Genomic DNA, 12955 nt, shown 5'->3' on the forward strand with positions numbered 1-12955 from the left:
CTACAAGCAAAAAAACAGGACTGTGGGTATGGCTCAAAGGGCAGTAAGCTTGTCTAGGAAGCATGAGGCTCTAGTTCCAATCATTGTACCACCAAAAAGAAAAAAAAGTAAAAAGTAACTAAGCATACACACACAGAAACTTTATTTAAATACATATATTAGGTTAAAGATGCCAATCTGATGGACTATATCCTATAAAAGACCAAAGTAAAGTAACAGCAAAAGATCAGTTAAATGCAGAGGCCTTTTAGGTGGTAAAACTGTTCTGAATGGTAGCAGTAGATATATCACACATTTATCAAAACTCATTAAGTTTTCAACCCAAAGTGTAAATTATGCAAAATTTTTGAAACATCATCTAAGAAGTTGACAGATCCCATAAAAGCTCTCACGACGTGAGAAGAGACTCTAACAGCATTACAAATGTATGGAGAATCTTACTAAAGGAGCCAGGTCAAACTACAGTTCCCATTTTAATATACAAAATAGGTATTTCAAGACTTTCCCAAATGAGTTCAGATTTGTGGCCACACAAAACCTAGAAGTACTCACATGTCTTTCCCCAGGTAAATGGGTTAGCAAACTATTATAGTCATATAAAGGACTATTACTGACTGATAAGAAATGAGCTAGCTATCCAAGATGGGCGCTCAGCCCTATAATCCTAGCTACTCAGAAGGCTAAGATCTGAGGATCAAGGTTCAAAGCCAGCCTGGGCAGGAAAGTCCATGAGACTCTTATCTCCAATTAATCACCAGAAAACCAGAAGTGGTGCTGTGGCTCAAGTGGCAGAGCACTATTCAAGCCCCCACTACAAAAAAAAAAGCTATCCAAGTAACAAAAAGAAGGAACCTAAGCATACTGCTATGTGTAAGAAGTTTATGTGGAAGGGTTACATACTGTGATTTCAACTATATTAAATTCTTGAAGAGCAAAACATAGAGAGAATATATTGATCAGTGGTTACCAGGAGATGATAGGAGAAAGAAGAACAGATAGAACACAAAGATTTCTGTACAATGCAGTAATGGTGGATACTTCTCTATGCATTTGTCATCATGCTGAGAATGAACCATACAAATAATGAATCCTAATGTAAACACTTTAATTAATGATAATAATGCATCAATACTGGCCCAACAGTTGTAATATATTTACCACACACTACTATGGCTTGCCTATTGTGTTCACCACCTCCTAAAATTGTACTGAGACTAAAGCCCCATTATGACCTACTCAGAGGGATGGGGGTGAGACTTTGAGGAAGCAGTGTTCTGCCCTCCGGAACAGACCAATCCATTCACACAATTAACAGATGAATGGGTTATTTTGAGAATGGATCTGCTATACAAGCCAGTTTGGCTGGTTCTCCTTCACATTTCTCTTTTTTGTCACTATGCCCTCTAGTGCCTCAGGACTCTGTCTAAAGGAAGACCATCACAGATTCATAGGTATAGTCATTCAATCTTGAACCAGAACCAGGAACCCAACAAAACAAACCTCTCTTCTTTGTAGCCTATCTAGACTTTCTATTGTGTTAACGGAGAATAATCTAAGATGCACATTCAAGATGTAAATAAGGGAAATGAAACTTTTGTAAAACCAATTAAGTCTATTAATACTTTAAAAATCTCTCATAAAAAATAAACAAAATAACCTGTTGCTATGGAGTTCTCAGAGGTTCATTATACTCTTCTGTGTATGTTCCAGAAGATCCACTTTTTTAGGGTCTGGGGATGTAGCTCTGTGATAAAGCACTTACCTAGCAGGCACAAGGACAGTCCTTAAAAATAAAGTCTTTCAAGATTTAAAGCTTCATTTTTAGCTATATTCTATTTTTTGTCTATGGTTATATCTCATTTTGTAAACTATTCACAAACAATGCTATTATGCCATTATTCAATAACTGTTCAATGGTACCCTCAGAAAAAAATATTAGTACTTATCACAAACTAAGACGTTGCTATCTAAGTTCACAAACATTAGATACCATCTACAATAAACATACCAATTTCAACTTTCGTATTTGGTGGAATCACTTTTGAGAAGGAATACATGAAAGGTTAAAACTAAGTCATCCCAAACTTGGAACTTAGTTAGCCTCTGACAGGAACAGAATCGGGGTGAGGAAAACAAAGGGGGATAGGTTAAGATTCACACATTTTGAGTTTGAGTGGTTTCACTAGGCAAAACTGGAGTCCATGTTAGAACCTGGAGATAGGAATTTCCTCAAGTAGATTGTAAATCCTAAGGCATATAGAAATCACTAGAGAAACTATGGGTCAAGAGGACAAATGCTCTGCTCATAGGCAGACTGATAATAGGCAGCGTAGATGGATTTTATCCCTCCTTTCAGGGAACACTGGGTTACAGCAGCAATCTCTGCATCTCCTGTTCACTTATTAGAAACTCGGCACTTCAGATCTCAGCCCCATCCGGACCTACAGACTCAGCAACCTACATTTTAACATCTGAGTGTGATATACTGACTTAGACAATAAGCAGGAGACAGCCACCCTGACTGGATGCAAAGTCCAAGTAAGATCAGGAGGCAGTAGGAAAAGAGGTAAGGCCTACCAGCTGAGGCTTGAGAAGATAGGCACTTCTTCTCTCCCCCTTCTTTGTAAAGTGCCTCATCAACTAAAGGCACCCAAGACAGTAAGAAGCGGGGAGGTAGTTCCAGGGCAGGGTCCACACGTTAGAGACCCTGTGAACAGAGATCTTTATCTTTTCATAGGTCTAACAAGTAGCCTGACTTTGGGCCAATCAAAAAACCAACCAGAAAATACGTGTGTGTGTATTTGTATATTTGAAAAAAAAAAAAAAAACAACTGTAAGGATCTCAAACATAAAACTGTTTCTTCCAGAGTGGTAGATTAAAGAGAGGAAAAAGAAAGGCTTTCATATTACTTTTGCGATTAGTGAGTGAATTAGATGGACATATATTACATATCTACCAGACAAAATACATCCATATAAATTATGCAGCCACTGATGAAAGGGGGTACTCTCCAGCTTCCGCAGCCCAACTAGGCCATTCTCTTAAATGAGTCTTCCAAGAGGCTCTTACTAGAAAAGCCGCCCTAAGTCACTGTTTATTATTATCTTGAGAATTCTGCCCCATTACATGGGAACTTTAGCCTTTTAGGTAAGGCCTTTTAAGGTCAATATTCTTCTACTGTCACAAACCACATGAAATAAAATTACATATTATGAAGGAAAACTCTATTAGGAAAAGGAGAGTAAAACAGATTCTTACCTTAACACTATGGCCTCAAACTCTTATCTGAAGCCCCTTTATACTTAAAAAGTTACTAAAGACTCCTGAGAGCTTGTGCATATTAGACAACGTCTACAGATCTTTACAAATTAGGTTTTAAAACTGAGATATTATACACACACATATAACTTCAAAACCACAGTAAATCAAATGTACTTAACACATTTAAGGAGGGAAAACAAATATCAAATAAAAAATAATCTGGTGGGGCTGAGAAGGTACTCAGTGGTAGAGCGCTTGCCTTGCATGCATGAGGCCCGGGTTCAATTCCTCAGCACCACATAAGCAGAAAAAGTCAGAAGTGGCGCTGTGGCTCAAGTGGTAGAGTGCTAGCCTTGAGCTGAAGAGCTGAGGGACAGCACCCAGGCCCAGAGTTCAGGCCTCACAACTGACAAAAAAAAAAATCTGGTGAAAGAAGTGGCACTTTTGCAAATCTTGTTCCTACCCAGTTTAACAGAGGCTAGACAGCCCAACCCTTACATCTTCCTCTGTATCTGTCTGTTACCAAAAAGCAGCTTCTGGAAAACAGATCTGTAAGGATGCCAATAAGGCTAATGTGTTGTGGAACAATGAAAACAATGCTGACACTAAGGCCCCTCTGAAAAGGCCTCAGAGACCTCCAACAGTGGTGATCATACTTCTGAAGACTACCAGCATAAACATATTTTTAAAACAAAGAACAAGAAGAGGAGGATTCTTTAAGCTATAAAGTTATGGTAAGTTATAGTTATAGTTATAAAATGGGACCTTTCTTGAGCTTGGAATTTAAAAGTCAAAAGGTATGGGTTTGAGCCTAACTCTACTATATGCTTTCTACTTTAAGCAACAGCGTAATTTAAAATTTCAGTGTCTACATTTTTTTCAAAAATGTTTTATACTACTACTTGCTTTTCGGTAGTAGTGAGAAACAAATGACAAAGTGTAAATGAGACAGATCATGAGCAGATTTAGGCCAATATTTGCTTTTGATTTTTTTTTTTCATTTAAGAAGTTTTTTTTTTAATCAAAGATGTATATAAGATTATTTCACTCCTGCATATCTTCTTAATTGTTTCTTCCTTGTATTTGCCCTTTTCCTTTCCTACTTGGTGGGATTTGGCTTTCGGTTCCAGGATCTTTTTGCGGTCTTTGTCCAGTTTCAGCCTGGTGATTATCACTTTGCTGGGGTGAATGCCCACATGGACAGTGGTACCATTGGCCTTTTCCCACTGTACCTGTTTAATGTAGATGATATACTTCTTCCTGTAAACCTGAACCACTTTGACAATCTGAACCTGCATCTCACATCTTTCCAGATGGACATAGACTGCACATTGTACTTTTGCTCAGCTCTTTGGAAAGAGGGGAAGACATAATCTTCCGATGAATATGGGAAGGTGCACTGAAATGCCTTTTCCGGTTCTTGCTCAGGTCAAAAGTGACAAAGGGATTGAACTTCATTTTGGCCACTCAGCGATGGCTGAAGAGGGGAGCTTTTGATTTTTAAGGGTTTGAATGACACATTCTCAAAGATCGTGCTTACAATACATCAGTAGACCATTAAAAAGCAACATTATCAAACTACCAGGAGCTATCTTATATGTTCTCATAAATGAGTCAGTGATGTGTTGAGCAGTATCTAACAGTTTTCTTTCTTAGGTCTGTAGTGTTCACAGTTTTGGATATGTGAAGGAATTAATCAGCAAAGTCATTTTTCACAAGTTCCTCAATTTCAAGGATTTAGCTGATAACAGGAAAAATAATAAAACTCACCTCAAGTTATATAGAAAAAAAGAAAAAAGAAGAAAGCATTCTAGATGTTGGAAAAGGATGGTGTACCTTTGGTGATTAATGAGCTGTGCAGTACAATACCAAAGGTACCATGTAGAAATGACATCAATATTAATAGGCCAATTCTTGCTTCCAGCTAGACTGCTCCCTAAATGGGCACATATTTACTCTGATAAAGTACACCTGTCTCCTTATTCTCCCGTCTGCATGTACCTTAGTTATGCCCAAAGCAAATGCTGTTAAGAATGAGGAGACTAGCAGAGAGGAAGGAAGTGATGAGGGGAATTAAAAGCGGGATAAAGACTTTAGTTGAGAGCAAAACCCGAGTTTTCCTTCTATGCAAAGAAAAATACCTCTCCCAGTGCCTAGCCAGCACAAAATCTAGAATTAGACAATTAGTATCCTGAATGTTTTAGTGATCAATATTTTAATAAAGCCCTCAAAGTTGAGATACCCGATTAAAATACTACATTTTAAAAAACACTATTTGTGTAACTGTTACACCTTTCACTAAGATTCATGAACTACCGTACTAAAACCTAGATTCATTTTAAAAAACAAATATAAATATGTAAAAAGCCAACATAACATCAAAATCTGCAAGATTTCTCAAAATGTAAAAAAGCTAACTTTATGAGAAAAAATAAAGCTGAGCTTGGAAATGCAAATTATAACACTTATTACTAATATGCCACACTCTTACAGAAATGATTATAAAAAGCAAATAAAATTGATTCCTATTTTTCTAGCAGATCTTGAATACACACAAAATATATCACCAGTGGAGAAATTGCATGATATTTTTTCTTATTATTTCTTCTCTTTCCATAGTTTTTAGCATAGGCATTAGCAATAAAAACCAAAGAGTTTTAAAAAGCAAGACTAAGAATTACTAAATGGAACAGCAGTAGAAAAATTACAGAAGTAATTACTAATTACATTAGTAGGTATGTTAGTGCACTTGGGCTACTTTAACAAAACACATTTTACTGAATAACTTTTCAACAACAGAAATCCATTGCTACAATATTCAAAGTACAAAAAGATAGTGTTTGGCGAGAGGCTGTGACTCCCAGATGGCACCTTCTGTGTATGCACATGGTGGTAGGGCAAAACCTTCCTTCAGCCAGCAGCAGTAATCCCATCCCTGGGGGTAAGCTTTTTTGTACATGCAACTGCCCCACTATCACACTGGAGATTTGCTTCCCACACATAGCTGGGGGCAGGGACACACAATACACATCAACATCCATACTAGAGCATGGCAGTCTTTTGGTGTAGCTTGGCAAAGCATGATTTTCTATTTTACAATTCTATATGGATAGAAGTTAACCTGTAGATTTCCAGCCAGGGCAACAATTAACCCTAAAGGGTATAGGGTAAGTCCTATAAAATAAACTATGAGTTTTTGTCTAATCTAGCAATCTCATATCAATCTTTTATTTACTAAATCATATGCATAGCTACATCTATGGCCTCAGATGCTCTTTATTCTAGTTTTAATGTCTTTCTATTACCTAATGAGACAAATAAATCGGACCTGTATTCATGTTCTATCTGTACAAAGATCATGATTTTCCCTTTTTGCAAACTTCAGTGACCAGCTCTGGAAATCAGCAGCATGGTCATGTCTAGTGAGCTCACATGACAGAGCTAAGAAACATGGCACACGCCTCCCAGTCTGTTAACTTGGCATGGCTCTTCTATACTCAGAGATCCCCAAGCAGCAGTGGAACTCTAATATTGCTTCTGCATTCCTAGGTCTTATTCTCTCTACTAAGTGTGTGGATCTGACTGACTCATGAGCAGTAAATTACCCTAACTATGGTAATAATAGTTAGCTTTGACTTAAGGGTTCGATAAGGGCTTTGCTCAAAGTCACAAAGCCAATTTAAGGAAATGCTGGAAAGGAATAAAACCTGAATTTCCAACTCAGCATTTTTCTTGCTGGACTCTGCCTCTGTGGTACACTTAAACACAATCACATTGTATTAGTGCCGCTCAAGAGAATGAAATAAGAGACTTAGCAATTTACAAACCAAAGGATAAGCAAAGAAACTTATTTCCCAAAAACATAATTTAAGAATTTAATTGTTTCAAAGAGATAAAAGATTTATCCAAACACCTACAACCTAAAGCTAGAAGCACGGTAACAACAAAATTTTAACTAAACTTTGCAAAGCTTAATTGACTGAGGAAGGATTTATAGTAAACGTTTTAAATGCATCTAAAAAGAAAATTTTACTTCTGTAATTTATTCACAACAAATACATAAATATCAAATTGCTAATCTACCAAAGCAATTTCTATTAATCTGACATTTGTTTACACCTTAAATCCTAACTCTCAAAATCAGATGTTTCCATAATAGTAACAGAATCCTTAAACCTCACAATTCTCCAAACTATGCAATATTTATTGAACACTACAAACACACCTTAGACATCACTATCTCCTTATTTAAACCCTTATTTCATGTCAGTTCAATCTGAGATTCCCACTTTTTCAGTCTTTTCTACAGGGAAAACACATCCTAAAGTGACATCCCAGAATGAGAAGTCAATGAATGCTGAGATCAAACAAGACTGATGTCCCCATGGAAACTAATCCCTCCCAGGATTTACTATTCAAACATATTCTGAAGCATTCATGCACATCTAATGGGCAATGAAAACTGTCAGGGAAGATGACCCTAATTTCCAACACAGTGAAATGGTTCTTGGAGTAATGCTGACTATTACTACTGCTAAAGGAAGACTGACCCAGTAAATCGCTATCCTAGAGATGGGGGAGGAGGGACAAGATGGCAGAGTAGCAACAGGGAACAACCCAAGCACACTTGGATCAAACAGAGGTACAAAGCCTTAGCATGGTACTCTACCCAAAGAGGCACCAAACAATTATAAACAACCAGATTGGCACCAACCAAGATTCAAATTTAAACATCTATAAGACTTGGGTCTGAGTTCTTTCACTGATTTTTTTTTCCTTTTGTTTTTTCTTCTTTTCTACCTCGCTAAAAACAATGTACAGGCAGAGGACATCAGGAAAACAATCCCATTTTCAATAACCTAAAAAAAAATACTGAGAAATAAAACCTAACCAAGGAAGTGAAAGACCTCTACAGCAAAAATTATAAAAATCTGAAGAAAGAAATCAAAGACAACATCAGGAAATAAAAAGACCTCCCATATTCATGGACAGGTAGATATTGTGAAAATGGTCAAACTGCTAGAGGCGATCTACAAAATTCCCATCAAAATCTCAATGATGTTCTTCATTGATAGAGAAAGCAATACAAAAATTCTTATTGAACAATAAAACACTTCAAATAACTAACACAATTTTAGGCAGGGGCAGGAAGTAATGCTGGTGGTAGCACAATCCCAGACCTCAATTTCTATTAGAGAGCTATAATAACAAAAACAGCTTGGTACTAGCACAAAAACAAGCCCAAAGACAAATGGAACAAACCAGAAGACCCAGAAACAAGCCCATCTATTCAACAGGGTTCCAAAAATTAAGTTAGAAAAACAGCAGCCTCTTCAGTAATTGGTATTTCTACATCTATACACAGAAAACTAAAATTGGATCCCTGTTTGACACCATAGACCAAAATGGATCAAAGACTTTAACATCAGACCTGAAACTCTGAAATCTCTACAAGATGGAGTAGGAGAAAACATTAAAACATATAGGCATAGGCAGCACGTAGAAGAGACTTAACAAATGGGATAATATAAAAACAAAGAGTGAATGCACAACAAAAAACATAATTATAAAATTACAGACAGGTTGGAGGCATGGCTCAGGTGGTAGAGCTTCTGCTAATGAGTGGAAAGCAAGTTTGAGTCCCATCTTGGATCAAAGAGAAAAAAATTACAAAGACAGCCAACTGAGAAAAAGATCTTTATCAAGTATACATTCAACAAAGGCCTAATATCCAAAATATACAAGAAGCTCAAAAAACTAACTCCCAACCCCCCCAATTGAATAATCAATAAATGCACAGAGGGGCTAAAGAAAAGACTGCTCAGTAGTAGTAGTTAAAAATGGCCAATAAACACATGAGGAAATGCTCAACATCCCTGGCTATAGTTAATGAAGAGTTCTTTTTCTTATTGATGCTAACTTAATTACATTTTCACCTCTTTCCAACTTACTGAGATTTGTATGTGTGTACGGAAGAAAATGTTGTCCATGCAGGATACAGTGCTTGATAGATATCAATTAAGAACAACTGTATGGTAGTATTATTATGTACTACATTACTTCTATTTTTCATTTTGCCAAAGTATTCTCTCAATTACCCAGAAAGTTGTCCTAAAATCTCCTAAGTATTTTTTGTTCAATTCTATTAGGCTTTCTTTCATGTTTTGAGGCTGTTCTGTAGTGTATCACATTCTGGATTATAATGAACTGACATTCCCATCATCATGAAACTTTCCTCTCTTCTATCTCTATCTTGAGACTTACTGTCTAATGTGCACTCTCTCTAATTGGTTACATTTACCTCCTGTATTGTAAGGTGTTCCTCTAGCCTTGTACTTTTAACCCAGTCACATTTTATTTAAAGTGGATCTTCATTTTTTTTTTTTTTAAATCTAGTGTGGCAGAGTATTTAGGCAATATCCATTTAAAACTTTCAGACCTTTCAAACCTGGTTTCTAAAGAACTCAGTAGCTGTGTGTGAGCACTGGCTGCTGTTTTGGGACAGTGTAAAGAGTAAATGTTTCCACCAGCAGAATTTTTCTTTACACATGTGTATCTGATGCAATAATACATATGGGTGTATTTGAAGATCATCTTGCTATTTCTTATTTATACTTGTCTTTTGTTCATTTTGCCTTCTTATGCTTGTATTGGACTGAAAACAATTTATTGTTGCATTTTAACTTTCACTAACATCAACTAACTACAACTATCAACTAACTACACTTCCTTTCTTTTTAGTACTGCTCCAAGAGATGGTTTCAGTGAGGAGAATGCTGCCATCTACTGGGCAGAGGCCAGAAATGCCATGTTTCCTACAACGTGCAGGATAACTTCTGTAACAGTTTATCCAAGATACCAGTAGATCTGAAGTTGAGAAATAGTACTCTAGCATTTACCAAATATACCTCTAACTTGTCACCATCTTCCTTCAAACACTCTTCTACTTCTTCATGTAATTTATCCCCCTTCTTACACTGTTATTACTGTAACAGATTACCAGCTGTGACACCAAGTTCCCAGTTCCTTCCTGAGAGATAGATAGACGAGCTCTGCGCTAAGCAGTTTCCTATATGACAGCTGCTAACTTCTCAATAATTATATTTTCTAACACAGATGATTTTAATTAATCTAAAATGAAGGAACAAGGACACAGGGAAACCTAAGTGATCCATGTTCACACATAGTTTAACTTTTGTTACAAATGCCTCTCTCCTGGAGTTCCATGCCCTCCAAAAGTGATAATGAGACAGCACCCTACTGGACTGACTGGTAAAGTCACTCAAGAGAGAATTTCAAGAATCTCTGGCCTCTGATATACAATCCCTTTTATTTACCTACATTTAATTGAAGACATCTGCCAGTGGTGCCACGCAAAATGTAATTCCGACTGAGAAATGTCAATAAAAAGGTCTGGAAGGCAGAGGCCCGATGTAAACCTAGCAGGGAAGCACCCCCCAGCAGCTATAGAGCCACACAGAGTTAGAGTAAGATGGAAATATGCTGCCTGACTTGATGAGGTGATAAAAGCTCTTTTCCCATAAAGCTTAATGAGCGCTATTAGTCTTCAGCTTACCGGAATGTAAAAGGGTCAGCCCTGGAGAGGGCAGTGAGACTCTCCACACAAGGTCCATTCAAATGACAACGGATCACATTACTCATGTCATTACTATAACCTGACAATTTCATTAGATTCATGTGGCAGTTAAATATTTAGGACTTACAACAAAGGGACATGGTTCATTCATGGGAGTTTTTCCGGACAAGGTGAAATTTAGCATCAACTTGATTTTTCAACTCTAAGTCTCATGTATTTCTTTTATTCTCTCTGTCACACTACTTTTCTTCAAAATCAGGGAAAGTGCTGGATATTAATTAAACATTTACAGACTTCCAACATTCTCTGGCCTAGGGTTTCCTTTGATCTCAGACACAGTGTGGTGAAAGGACCAGTCCTGAGGCGAGGGTTACTGAAGGGAGACAGGGGTTTGGCCACTGCTGACTAAGCCACCAGACATCCTCTTCAGAGAGAAGATCATTGCTCAACACAAGCCTTTGGAGCTGGGGGGGGGAGGGCGGGGGCCAGGAAGGGGGGTGAGTCGAAGGAGAAGTGAAGGAGAAGACAGTGATGACGACATCGACCACAACAATAACTATCTTAAAAACAAGCCAGGCAGGATGGCACACTCCTGTAATCCAGCTTACTAACTCAGGAGACAGAGGTAGGAGGACTGTGTTCTAAGGCAGGTCCTGGACAAAACCCACAAAACCCTGCCTAAAAAATGACTAAAGCAAATGGGCTGAATGCATGGCATAAGTGATAGAGCACCTGCCTGCCTAAAACTATGAGGTTCTAAGTTCAAACCCCAGTACCATGAACAATCAAACAAACCAACAACAACAAAGGCAAATTAATCAACAGAAACCCTCAAAGAAAACCACCAAAGAAAAGAGAAGTGCGTTGATAATCTTTAATTTCTTGCATCTCTACATATCCAACTTAGCCAAGGTAAAACATGACTCAAATCTAAAGTGGAGAAAACTAACAAAAAGATTACTAAACTTTGATCATAATATTTTCCTTTGCTTCTCAACCAAACATTAAGACTTTCATACATGTATTTCCAATATTTAGCCAGAGTAATAGCTACAACTAAAATACACAGATTTGCTTGGTTCACTGAAAGTGTAGCTGCAAAGTCAAAGCTCCAGTTAAGTAGCTATAATCAAGATAGGACAGTCAACCACCCTTAGAATCAAAATACTAATCTTGTCCACTGTTTAGCTGAATCTTACCACACTGTAGATAAAAAAGTTATTCTCAGCCTTAGCCCCATTTAGCTCCTATTTATCTGTTCATTCATTCAGCAAATATTTATTATACCAGTGTACTATATACCAATGCTTACTATACTAAGAATGGAAACAGAAGAGTAAAAAATGGTGTGTCTTATGCAGCCCACACTGGAAGTGTTCCTTGAAGGCATTTTTGAAGATGGTTGCTTGCCTAGAGAAGGACACTTCTAGCTCCAGCCCTTTACTGATCCTCTGTGCAGAGCGGCAACTGGGCGAAACTCCTTCTGCTAATAACCCTTCCTCCCAGCCCCTCCTCTAAACTCTAGTTGAAGTTTTTTGACAGAAATATCATTAGTAAGTGACATGCTGGCAGGTCACATCTGTAACCGTAACTATTCAAGAGACTAAAATCTCAGGTTTGCAATTTGAAGCCAGCCCAGGCAGAGAAGTCCAATTAACAGACAAAATGCTGGAAATGTAGGTGTGACTCAAGTAGTAGAGTTCTACTAATAATTGGAAAACAAAACAAACAAACAAGCAAAAGGGTGTGAAACTCTTAAGTTTAAGCCCAGTACTGGCATTAAAAAAAAAAAAGAGGAGGAGGAGGAGGAGGAAGAAGAAGAAGAGAAGAGGAGGAAGAGAAGAGAAATTGCTAACATTAATTATATCTCTATCCATTGTGGATCTTCAGTATTCTATATTTCTCCTTCCTAATTTCTGTGTTTTTAAATTAAGACATGTTCATATAATTTTGCATACTGCATTTGCCTCAATATAACACTGGCATCTTGCAAACACTATTTTTTAGTAATTCAAAAATGCACATTCGTGATCTCCCTTTTAAGATTTAAGATGTTCTATCACATCTAGGTGACATGATTCATTTGCCTCTTTTGT

General features: G+C 37.4%; 1 protein-coding gene and 1 pseudogene across 5 annotated transcripts in view; both read right to left on the reverse strand.

The window, feature by feature from the left end:
• Window positions 1–12955, reverse strand: part of Ate1 (arginyltransferase 1) — a 102198-nt gene that overhangs the window by 58541 nt on the left and 30702 nt on the right. The gene's annotated exons all lie outside the window — the stretch shown is intronic.
• Window positions 1983–4720, reverse strand: LOC122126819 (annotated as a pseudogene).

The sequence above is a fragment of the Dipodomys spectabilis genome, unplaced genomic scaffold (genome assembly GCF_019054845.1).
Source record: "Dipodomys spectabilis isolate Male_0828 unplaced genomic scaffold, ASM1905484v1 ptg000289l, whole genome shotgun sequence".
NCBI lineage: Eukaryota > Metazoa > Chordata > Mammalia > Rodentia > Heteromyidae > Dipodomys > Dipodomys spectabilis.